A 12,499-nucleotide genomic window follows, 5' to 3' on the forward strand; every position below is an offset into this window, starting at 1 on the left:
GCTGACTATACTGCATTTGTCTTTTGAGAATTCGACTTTGTAGCCTTTGTCACAAAATTGACTCGTGCTTAGAAGATTGAATTTTAGCGCTTCGACGTACGATACATCTTGAATAGTTATTCCCTTTTTGATGATGTCTCCTGTTCCACGAGTTTTGCCACTTGTTTCGCCTCCAAAGATGACTTTAGGTCCGTCAATTTCTTTAAAGTTGCTCAACATTGCTTTGTCACCAGTCATATATCTTGAGCAACCACTATCAACATACCATATGACTTGTTTATCCTGCAAGAATGATTATACGCTTTTAGGTACCCCTTGAGTTACGGTTCCTTGAGGGTTAGATGTCAACTTTGGGATCCACATGAACCTAGAGTTTCCTTGACTCATCCTTGGTCCTTTATATCCATTAGATGTGCGATAATCATAACTGATCTTGGCAAAGGTTTTAGCATTGTATCTCTCTCAAAAATATTCTGCAGGAGGATTGTGATACTGCTTGAAATAATTAGTTTGTTTACGCAGATGTATTTTCTCAAATTGTTCTCTTGATAGAGGTTCTGGGTAAACAAACCAATCTTCCTCTGATGGCCCAGTCCATCCATTGCCATATCCAGATCTTTTGAAGGATTTTTCGTTTTGTCTGATTTGTCAATTTCTCGGGATTCCTTGAGAAGGATTCTTTCGTGTAGATTTTGGACGATATTGCCTCTGGTTAACATTCGGTATTTTCCTTGATTGAGTATCCCTATAAGGTTGACCCTTTTTATGGTGTAGATTTTGTCCATTGCCATTTGGTCCATTCCTTTTGACATATCTATGTCTAGGATTGCCTTTGAAGGATTTTTCAACTCTAGGTTCCACAATTCGTTGTACAGCCTTTCCTTTCGGTTGGCTTGTTGATTGTGGCATAGTGACACTGTTAACTTTCGTCATAGGCTCAGACATCTGGGTGGGGCCTTGAACAAATGCTGATTGAAAACTCTCCTGAGAGTAAGCATTGGTGGATTTGTTCAACCCGATTTGTGAAGAGGAGCTGGGGTCAAAACCAATTCCCGTTCTTTCCCCGGGCAATCTTGATCCGTTCACCATTCAGTCCATTAGATTGGACGAATTGTTGAATGAATTTAAGATTTCACGTAATTGTTGCTCCCTCTTTTCTCTTTCTGTACACTGCTCTTTTAGAGAGAGAACATTTTTCTCAAGTTGATCTTTAGCAATGGCTAGCTTTATGTTCTCAATCCGAACTTGCCTTAGCGCATTGTAGCTGATCATAGGTCGAGAGTTCTCCTCTTTTAATTTAGAGTATGTGTTTTTGATTACCTTAAACTCCCTCATCATTTCGGTAACTGATTCATTGGAAGCTTGACTTCTCATAGAACTAGACTCTGCTGAATAACAGGAGGATGATTGTGAATTTACCTCATCATCATCAGCCATAAGACATAGTTCTTCTGACTCTTGTCTAAACAGACATAGCATTCCTTTTCTTCTTCAGTACTATCATCATCCGAGCTTGAACTTGAAGAACTGCTTTCGGCTTCGATAGTGTCAGATGTTTCGTTTACTACCATAGCTTTTCTTCTTCTTTCGTTTCTGGAGTTCGATGATTCCGGCTTGTCATTTCTCTTGTAGCTTTCTCCTGCTTCTTTGGATGAGCTTTTGATAGCACTGCCATCTTGGTGCTTATTCACAATTGGATGTGGACAATTTGCCTTGAAATGTCCTGGCTTCCGACAATTGTAGCATAGCAATTGCGAATCTGATGTCTCTTGCTTTGAGGTTTGAGGTGAACTCTCGTGTTGTCTTTGGTGTCCCGAACGTTGAAAATATTGGAAGTTGTTCTTCCTCATAAACCTCTTCATTTTCCTAACAAATAGAGCATATTGTTCATCAGATAGAAATTCACAAGAGTTAGACTTTGACCTGTTTGATGTTGATGCTTGCTGGTTGGCCACAAGAGCTACATTTCTTGTTTCGGGTTCATCAGCATCCTTTGGTTCATGCTCAAACTCGTAAGCCTTAAGATCACTAAAGATCTTGGTTGTGCTTGTGGTCTTCATATCTCGGTGATCTCTCATTGCTGTGACCTTTATCTCCCAAGACTTCGGTAGACCACGAAGGATCTTCAGGTTCTTTTCCTTTTCGGATAATTCCTTCACGAGATCAGACAGATCGCCCATGAGCCTGGCGAACCTCAGTTCCATGTCTGTGACAGCTTCATTCGGTAACATCTTGAAGTCCTCGAACTTCTTCATGGCCACTGTCAATTTGTTGTCCTTCTCCTGTTCGTCTCCTTCACCCAGGTTCATCAGAACATTCCAGATATCCATAGCATTTTTGCATTTTCGGACTCTGGGGAACAAGGAGTCGTCGAGAGAGTTGTAGAGAATGTTTCGTGCTACATTATCCAGGTTCGCTCTTGTTCTTTCCTCCGAGGTGAGTTGACACTTCGGCTTTGGTATCATCTGCTCAGCACCTGCTCCTTGTGCTGCAGCTTGTGTATTTGCCATCATGATGGTGATTGGTCCTGTGGTTATTACATCCCACATTTCGTCATGTATTGTTGAGAGAAGAGCCTGCATCCTGATTTTCCAGTCATCAAACTTGGAGAGGTTAAAGGCAAGCTTTTTCGTATGGTTAACATGATCTTTTTCCATTTTTACGAAAAATGTGCAAAGCTGAAAATATGCAACTTTTCAGAAAACTTTTGATAAGGGATCTACCAGGCAGTAAATGCAAAGCCTTTACCGATCAAGGTATTGTCTCTGATAGACTCTTCTCAATTTTTGGCAGATAGTAACCTTTCGGGGTTGTAGCGCAGCGGATAGATTAGGTTGATTTTAGTTGCTTTGCACAGTTTAAAGTTCTAAGATAACTTTCGGTTTGGACGAATGATAATGCAATGCTAGAAAGTAAAAAGATAGAGAGACGAGAGTTTTTATAGTGGTTCGGCCAACTTTTCCTACTCCACTCTTCTTCCACAACTTATGGAAGGTTTGCAATATCACTCGTTAGTACAAATGTACACGAAAGCTTCCTTGATCACTAAGCTGGACAGCTTCCTGTAGGTTTTTCAACTCCACGAGTTTACTCTGCATCTATCAACGTCTTCTTCAGAGTTGAGGTTGGTAGAAAATAATTTCTGATTTCTCCAACACGGTGAAGTCTTGACTGAATGATGGATGATTGCTTAATACAATATGCAAGGCTTCTTCAAGGTGGAAGATGAAGATTGATGAACTTCGTTAAAAATCTTCACGCCTTGAAAAATGGTTCACAAAAGCTTGGTAAAGAGGTGAGCTTGTACAAGAGCTTTTGCTTGAGGGTATTGATCGAGTGAAAAGAACCAGCACCTTCTATGTTGATGAAGGTGGGTATTTATAGGTGTGGAAAATTTCATCTGTTGGAGGGAGATGAAATTTCAAACCTATTATCCAGTGGGTAAGGATCGCGGAGCTTGGCGCAATAAATGCTCCATTAATGCGGTTTGTACCATGTAGCCGTTGGAGACATGAATAACCTTAGGGTTTTTGTCTTTTAGCTTCTGAAGGATAATACAACTTCATTTAATGCTCCTGGTATATGTGTCCCACACTTTAAGGTCCTTTTTTGTACCTATGATGGTTAATCAACTCAGACAGTAGAGACATTCTTCTCGTTATACGAGAGAATGAGTGTCTTGATAAATCTTCATAAAGGTTACTGTCTTTTCGAGATGGTTGATAACCTGAGGTGATCTTTCGTTGTTGAAGCCTTTGATTTCGTGCTCTTTGTCTCTTTTCGCTTTGACTGACCCAACTAAGAAACATAACTCGTTTTCGTGTGTTTGTCTAGCTTAACAGTACACGAATTACAAGATGAGTTATGACAACTTTCGTCTAGAACGAAAGCAGCGATGGAAATAACGAAAGTTAGGGGTCTACATTCTAAGTTACATTGGTATCATCTAAATCCTAATACAAGAGTTCCTAACAAATACATACAAATCCAATTTGTATAAAAGATTTTATAAACGATTTGTATTTCCATTATAAGAAAAGAAAGAAAGATGTACAGTACAATTAAATCAAGCTGAACAAGGAAAGACAAAGTAACAGCCCAGACATTTGCTTTCCGTCACTTTAAGAGATTAGTATTTAAATACATATTTGACACTTCTGACATAAAACTCAGCAAGATTGCTTGGAAGGTAAATGTTCAGAATGTTTATGTTCTCCTTCATAGAATACTTCATTAAAAAAAAAACAATTAATTTAAAAATAGAAAGAACACTTACTCAGACTACAGAGAAATTATTTATTTTGCACATAAAGCATCTCTCAATAGGCATGTGGTAATGCTAATATGAAACTAAAAAATTGCCCAAGTCTGCTAACCTTGCAATATCCAGTGCAAACTTCACAACCATTATTGGCTTCAATGCGCCTTTTCGCTTCAAGAATGCATGAAGATCTCTCTGTGCACAGATTCAAGAGCATAGAAAATGATTTTTTTGAAAATTGTCAAAACCAACAATACAAAACTCAAAAGATGATTAGAAAGATATGCTTTGGATATAAATAAGCCTAAGCTAAGTAGATCGAAGTACCTTGGGTAGATATTCTGTAACTATCATCATTGGACTACTCTGAGTAACAGAGGGTAGATATTCTGTAACTATCATCATTGGACTACTCTGAGTAACAGAAACACATAGCTTGAAGGGGTGCATGATGTCAATGATAATTTTTTATTACTTGTCTACATTAGCACAGAAATATCAATTTGTCTCAGGACAAAACTGTTAGATATAGAATAACCTAACTATATTAGTGGCAGATCCATAAATCTTCACAAGTGGGGGCGAGAATTTTATTAACGAGCTATTTTGAAACATAAAAAAATAAAACACTTAGAGACATAGCCTTAATTAAAGATGAAAACTTAAAATACATCACAATAAAAAATATTTAAAACAAAATATAAAACATAATTAATTAGATAAAATAGTTCAAATGGGAAACACATTATAAATTGCTCATCACACTATTAATATTAAAAAATAAAAATAAAAATAAAATAGAGAAGAAGTCACTATGTTACCAAAAAAAAAAAAAAAGAGAGAAACAATTAGAATTCAAAAGCAAACAAAAGCTTTACAAGTTCCAAACCCTGGCCTATCCATATAAAAATAAATAGCCTTACCATCTAAGCTAGATTGACTTCTATTTAAAACTTTGCATATTTAATATATAAACGTTTATTATCTATATAAGGACGTATACATACAATATATATAGTATGGGGTGGGGGAATGGGGGAGTGGGGGCAACTCATTGTGGGTCCGCCTCTGCCCTCGGTCCAAAAAATAAATGAGCCTATATCAGCGCCGGGTTAGGCCTGCCCAAGTTTGCCCGTTTGACACATATGTTAGATAAAAAATTATGTTGAAACTTTTGAGTCCTTGTAGCGTAAAATTACTTATAAATGTTATAAATCATTTAATTAGATCTCGCAAATGTCATTTTTTCAATTGTTAATTAGAAATATACTTAAATGAAATTTGCATTTTATTTGATTTTTTTTTCTCAAAAGTCAAATATTTTAAAATCTTATTTATCTAAACTAGTATTTTCACCCATGCGGTGCACAGAATGGATTTGTTATAATATATTAAGAATATTTGAATCGATATGTAATTATTTAAATTATAACATCAAATACTCCGTATTATATAGTGCAATTGAAGATATGGTTTGGATCGTTTATGTTTGTTGATGTTCCTCCAGTCATCTTAATTTCTTGGTCTACTATTCTCCGTGAACCTTCTCAGGTTAACGCCATTCCAACTAGCTCAAACAAAGAGGTAAACGCGGCATTTTGTCACGTCCCCACAGACGGCGCCAGTGTTGGCATGGTTTTAGGGTTTTTGGGCACAGGGAGGTTCAACACAACCGTGGTTGGTGGATTCACCTTTCAAATAAAGCTACTAAACTTAAAAGAAATTAGGCACGATGATTTTGACGTGGAAACCAAAAGGAAAACCACGGGCCTTTTTGGGCGGTGCCAAGCCTAAAGACTTCGCTATTTTATTGCGTATTGTACATGATGTATGACTATTTTGATACATAGATGGGGTATGCTTCTTTCTAGTCTTGAATGAAGTATTCTTCATGCGGAAGATGGGTGGAGTCTTCTCTTGTGTATGGTGGAGTCTTCTTGGGAGAGTGGTGTAGGAAGAGTCTTCTAATATAGGGAGAGGGGTTGAGGGAGAGTCATCCAATGTGAAAATGAGTGAGATGCCCCTCCTTGTGCTCTTCTTCCCCTTCTTATAGCTATCATAGGCTTCAAGATTATAGCCGTGGGGGGGGGGGGGGGTAATTAGTAGGCTTTATGAGTGATAATGATGGCTTAATTGGGTAGTAAGTAGGAGTTTATATGGGGGTTATCGATAATAATAACAATTGGGTAATAATTGGGTGGTTAGGAATTGAGGGGTAATAATTAGGAGATTAATATGGGTTAACGGCTAGTTTAATTTGAGTTTAGGTGGGTCAATCGGGGCTAGGCGGTCCAACTAGGCCCAAATATCGGGTAGCCATCATAAATCTTTTTCAATTCATTGGTTATTATGTCAGATTAGAAATGTCAAACATGTGGATTGGCTCATAGGCACCGTTTACACGTGCATTTTTTTTTTTTTTGTTTATTAAAAGACTATACACACAGAGGCAATATCAAATGAGAATATAATCTTCCTGTAAAAAAAAATAAAAAAAGTGAGGATTGTGTCTCTAGAATACTAATTAATAATTACTACCTTAAAATATTTTAAAGTTGTAACATTATATTTGTTTAGTAGTTTGTAGTTGCAATTTATAAACTTATTCTCATTAATGCCATTACATTATTAAGTATTCCATTTCTTAATTATTTTCTTTTAATAATTCTTAAGTTTAAATAGTTGAAAATAAATAAATAAACTTGTAAAGATAATTTAAAAAGAAAATAAGGCTATATATAATATTTAATAATTTTATTTTTTATTTTTAGGACTATGAGTTGAGTCAGACTTTAATTTTTATTTTCTAATTGGGTCGTGCTCGATTCGAACTTTAATTGGACAAGGCCAGCTTATCAGTCCAAAAAAATAAACGGACCAATGTTAGGGCGGATTAGTCTGGCTCAAGCTCGTCCATTTGATAAATATGTTAGATGATTAAAAATTATGCTGAAACATTTGAATCTTTGTAGCATAAAATTACTTATATGTTAAAATCATTTAATTACATCTCGCAAATGTCATTTTTTTCAATTGTTAATTCGAAATATACTTCAAATATAATTTGCATTTTATTTGATTTCTTCCTCAAAATCAAATATTTTAAAATCTTATTTATCTAAATATGCTACTTTTGAACTTATTTTCTAATCACACCATAGCTAGTCACTTAGTAACTATTGCGCAATTTCATCATTGTCATGTTATATTCCCAAACAAAATTATAGAGTTTAAATGGTTAAAATATAGTCACTAAAAATTTGAACATATGCTAGACCAAGAATGTTTCGAGGTCTATTTCCTTGTCCAATTATCTTGTCAATATAAGTTTTGAAAGTTGATAGAAAAAAGAAAAATATATTTATACAGAAAATCTTTTCAGAGTCAATTGGGCATATATAACCACATATGGAAACTTCTTTGGAAATTGATTAATGATATAACCATATAAAAGATGATTTTAAAGGTAAACTTTTTAAAAGTTAATTTACTAAATTAGGCATATAATCATATATAATTTTGCTCATATGCATAAGAATCAATTTTAAAATAAAACCAAAACACAAAGGAGTAGCTCAAGTGGCAAAGGAGCTTCTTTCTGTGGACAATCTTTGGGATAACCTAAATTTCTTTCCCATATGTGACATTCTCTTTGGGCCACCTCCCATGCCTCCCAATCTGAACGGGGATTAGTCGGGTCAGTTCAAACGTTAACACAAACAGAGAAAGACCCGAAACACTTCATGGTTTACACCTAATTTTTTTTTTTAAATATAACCATAAAAATATTTTTCCGGGTCTTGCCCTCTCGGATCGAAGACGGGGAAACGAAGAGGATCAAGGCTACCCGGATCTAGCAATCTCTTGCCTAGATCTAGGTTTCCAACACCATCCATGGAGTTGGGCCCACTCCAAGAATGTCACAAAGATCATCCTTAACAGCAAGACATCCACATAGTCAACAATCAATCAAAAGCCACAATATTCACAAGTTAAATCATCATCACAATACAAATCTACACCACAATCCTACCCACTAGTTGTTTAGCCAAGCATTATGAAATCTAAATCAACAAAAGGATAAAAAATAGATATGATCAATGAAGAACAAGGAAAGATTTTACCCAAATGGAAGATTAGATCCGTCAAATACAAGTAAATGATGGAGATCCGTTGCCAAATGGCTTGAATCTCCAACTCTTCTAGCCAAATCTAGTGAAAATAGATGTTTGCTATTGTAGATCTATTTTCTCTCTCTAGAATCCTACTCTAACCCTAGAAAACCTCTCTCTAAATCTAGAAGAACTCTCTAAAAATGAATTGAACTCCTCTTCAAAAGTCTGATTTTCTGCTTTTAAGTATTTGCCCTCCTATTCACGCACGGCCTCGCGCTGTGAGGTCGGTGTGAATAGGTTATAAGCCGGTTGCGTCTATTTCCCATTCACGGGACTCTCACGCCGTGAGGAGGAGCGTGAATGGGAAATAATCCCCATTCCCTCCTTCTCTTATGCGTAATCGCGGTGCGTTTGATCCCCCTTTGCGCGCTTTTCTCGGCTTTGCTCATTTTGCCCTTTTTGCCACGTTTTCCGTCCAAAAGTACCTAAAAACAAGAAAAATATATTTAGGAAGGCATTTCCATACTAAACCGTGCTTTTAGGACATTTTACTCTAAAAAGCAAGACTTCTAGATGAAAATGAATGCAAAACTCCTATAAAAGGCTACTAAAAACTAGCATATTTTGAGGCTTATCAAACTCCAATGCCTCCCGAATTCAAAATTTCTCTAAAGTTCTCTCCAAGGGAAGTGTTTTCTATTGATGAGGCATCATCATTCAAATCATGTGCTCCATCAAAAACTTCATCATCTAATGAGCAACTATCCATGTGTTCCTTGCCACCATTACCTTGCAACTCTACACTTTCTTCCCAACTCGCTGTCTCCATCTCAATGCATTCATCAATAACCTCAACATCATCTTTTTCAAGGTCCTCACCATCCTTCTTATTTTTCTCAACCTCATTACCTACATTTGGCAAAACAACTCTTCTAGAACCTCTCCATTAAATGAATCTTGAAGTGGCTCTTGAATTGTCAAATCTTGCCATTGAGCTATCTTGTCGCCCACTTGAGCTTTTTGCTCCATTAATTGAGAGTACAATTGCTTAAACTCGTTCCCATTATAACGGTAATTGGGATCCAAGATGAAGAAATTTTGCGCCTCATGAGGTCCTCCACATATGAAACACCGTAAGGGTTGCGAAGTCGATGATGTACCTCCTTGATAAATAGCTTTACTCATGTTGGCACAAAATCCTTGAGTAGGTTGTTGAGGAGCATGGTTAGTGGGGTGGAATATGTCGTGGAATATGTAACAATTCTCCCCAAATTGATTCCCACCACAAAAGGAGCACCATTGGGGTTGTGATATGGATGCATGAGATGAGCTATCTTGAATATATTCTTGACTTGAGTTGGTAAAATTTGGGAAAAGAACTTGTGGTTCCATTCCTCCATAGACTTGGTTCTTATTCCAACTCATCTCATAATCATGAGAAGAAGAGCAGAATGATGACATGGTTCCTTGAAATTCATATCCATCCATAAACTAAAAAAAAAATTGTTAATAAAAATAAAAAGAAAATAAATAAATAAAAAATAATAATGAATTAGACTCCTAGAATAAAACTTTCACTAATGTCAATACTTAAACACCACTTCCCTGGCAACGGCGCCAATTTGATTGTAGTATATTTTCAAACAAATAAACTCGGAGTAATGAGTTATCGATCCACAGGGAAGTGGGTGTATCAATCACTACCTACTAATCTATTCTTATAAAGCTAATCCTAACGAAAAACAGGGATGATTGATTAAATAAAACTAATGTAAAAACAAGCTTCAGGTTTTGTAAACAATAGAGGGAAGATGAGATTTCTGGGATTCAAGTATTTAATCACCTAGTGCCAAACCAATGGTTAATATTAAATCTGGGTTCATACGAGTGTGAGGATGCAAGGTGGTATAGAGCTACTCCCGTAGCCCCTAACACTAGTGAATATCCACTCCCGTTGTATCAACACCCAATAAAACAGTAACATGCATTCATAATAAATCCCTAACTACTACCATCTCCTGATGTGCAATAATCAAGAATTAAACTCCCTAACAAAATTACCCTTTTCCCAAGGTGCAACAATTAGGTGCAATTGTGTGTGCCCTAAATTATGCCCAACTCCCGTTGTGACACAAAGATAATAGATTATGAACTTAACTAATATTATTGATGTAAAACAATCAGCTTTAAATAGCATACAAGGGAGAGAAGATAGTGAGTAGTTAGCAGGTTGTTGTAACAACCAGTCTAACAATGCTACATAAAAGGAATGCAACTAGATTTAATTATATACAAAATATGTCAGCCACAGATATCATTAACACGCCCCCGCAAGATGGAGGAGCCATCGGAAACTCCAATCTTGGAACGGAACCGAAGAAACAGCGAACGGCCCAACGGTTTTGTAAGAAAATCAGCAAGCTGAGCCGACGAAGAAATATGCCGAACCACCAACGAACCATTAGCAACCAAGTCCCGAACAAAGAAATAGTCGAGCGCGAGGTGCTTCATGCGTGAATGGAACACTGGGTTCTTACACACATACGTAGCGCTGAGGTTGTCACATAGCAGAACCGGAGGCCCCAACAGCTGCAGTTGAAGCTCATGCAACAGATTCTTAACCCACAAAACTTCTGCAGCAGCATTCGCCAAGGCTCGATATTCGGCTTCTGTAGACGAGCGCGAAACTGATTTTTGACGAGTGGATTTCCAAGAGACGAGATTGGTCCCAAGATACAATAGATAAGCGATAGTGGACTGCCCACTGGCAATGCAGCCACCCCAATCAGCATCCGTATACACACTTAGTGAGAGAGGCTGCACGGCACGGAAGTACAACTCATGGTACACCGTACCCTTCAGGTAGCGTAACAACCATTTCGCAGCTTGCCAGTGCACCTCCGTAGGCATATGCATGAACTGTGAGAGCCGGTTAACTACATAGGACACATCAGGTCTAGTGATGACCAGGTACTGCAACAAGCCAAGAAGACGCCGATACTGAGTTACATCCACCGTAGCAGTACCAGATTGCGCAGGGAGTAACTTGTCTGATGTTACAAGTGGCGTTGAAACAGCTTTTGCACCATCCATCTCAAAACGAACCAGTATGTCTGTGATATATTGACTCTGAGACAGGAACATGCCAGTGGGTGTTGAAACAACCTCAACACCTAGAAAGTGATGCAAGGGACCAAGGTCCTTAAGGGCAAAGCGAGCTGCCAAAGTTTCAACAAATTGATCAAGTCATGCAACATTGTTTCCTGTTAGTATAATATCATCGACATACACCAGGAAATAAACAATAATATCATTAGCAGAATAAACAAACAAAGACGCATCTGCTTGTAACTTCAAAAACCCACAACGCAACAAGAACTGGGAAAGTTCCAAGTACCAAGCCCTGGGAGCCTGTTTAAGACCATATAAGGCTTTGGTCAGTTTGCATACATGACCTGGAAAGGACGGATCAACAAACCCGGGAGGCTGCTCCATAAAAACCTCCTCATGCAATGTTCCATTAAGGAACGCATTATTGATATCTAGCTGGCGCAGACCCCAGCTATTACTTAAAGCAATGGTCAGAATGATACGGACCGTGACCGGTTTCATAACCGGGCTATATGTCTCAAAATAATCCCGGCCAGCAGTCTGCAAGAATCCCTTAGCGACAAGCCGCACTTTAAAACGATCAACCGACCCATCCGATTTGCGCTTAACACGGAAGACCCATTTGCAGCCAATCAGAACAGCCGCTCCGCGGGGAACCAGTTGCCACGTGTTGTTACGTTGCAGCGCTTCAAACTCCTCATCCATTGCTTTCCTCCACCGAGCATCTTTAAGAGCCTGGGTGACGGTAGAAGGTTCTAAAGCAGGAGGCAAGAGATGGGAAGTGGTGTGGTTAATGACATAATCGGAATACCTAGGATTAGGACGACGCTCCCGAGTGGAACGACGAACATTATTCAATGGTTGAGACGATTCGGAGGTGGAGGCAGGTTGTGAGTCAACACAGATTGGGATGCATGTTGGTCATTTTTTGAGACAGTGGGAGACGATGAATTGGATGCAGCCGACGGCGATGGTGTTGGAACTGGTGTTGGAACTAGAGTTGGAACCGGAG

This window comes from Ipomoea nil, unplaced genomic scaffold (genome assembly GCF_001879475.1).
Source record: "Ipomoea nil cultivar Tokyo-kokei standard unplaced genomic scaffold, Asagao_1.1 scaffold1868, whole genome shotgun sequence".
In the NCBI taxonomy this organism is placed as follows: Eukaryota; Viridiplantae; Streptophyta; class Magnoliopsida; order Solanales; family Convolvulaceae; genus Ipomoea; species Ipomoea nil.